Here is a 659-nt window from a genome sequence, read left to right as displayed (position 1 = left end):
GTTAATATGACTGGCTCTCCTCCGCTCTTACTTATTTTATGGCATTGAAAAGCTTTTAAGAGTGTTGTGGATTTCCATCAGTCTGATTATACCACAACATACCACTTTATTTATAGAGCATTTAAAAGCATCTGCTGGCTGAAGCAACGCTGTGTACATAGTTGGAAAAAAAAGAAGGAAAAGATGCTTAAAAACACTGTTTTATGCAGATTTTTAAAGATAGAAAAAGATTAGAATTAAACGCAAAGACTGTAGAAATCAACATAATGCCAAATGGGAGAAGCCCCATTAGTTCTCCATGGGACTCCATATTTCCCAAAACAGAACTGTGGCAGTCAGAAAAGGAGGGGATCAAAACGGGATAGAAAAATGAAGAAGAAATACAAGCTATATGAGAAGAAAACAGGGTTTCCAAATGTGAAAGAATGATCTTTGTGGAATTGGAGACACAGTAAATATGGAGAGAAATATCAGCTGTGCTGCTGCCATCAACACCCTTGTTTATAGATGTTGGAGCTTGGCCTGTTTTCCAGTGTAGTCCTGTTTCTCTGACTGTTGCTGGCTGGATGTGCTCTCTTCATTTAATTCCTATGCTCCACTTATCTGGAACAAACTTCCAGAAAACTGTAAAAGTGCGGAAAGCCTGAGTTCCTTTAAAT

Source organism: Cyprinodon variegatus, unplaced genomic scaffold, assembly GCF_000732505.1.
Source record: "Cyprinodon variegatus isolate N-32 unplaced genomic scaffold, C_variegatus-1.0 Scaffold332, whole genome shotgun sequence".
In the NCBI taxonomy this organism is placed as follows: Eukaryota; Metazoa; Chordata; class Actinopteri; order Cyprinodontiformes; family Cyprinodontidae; genus Cyprinodon; species Cyprinodon variegatus.
This window is presented reverse-complemented; position numbering follows the sequence as displayed.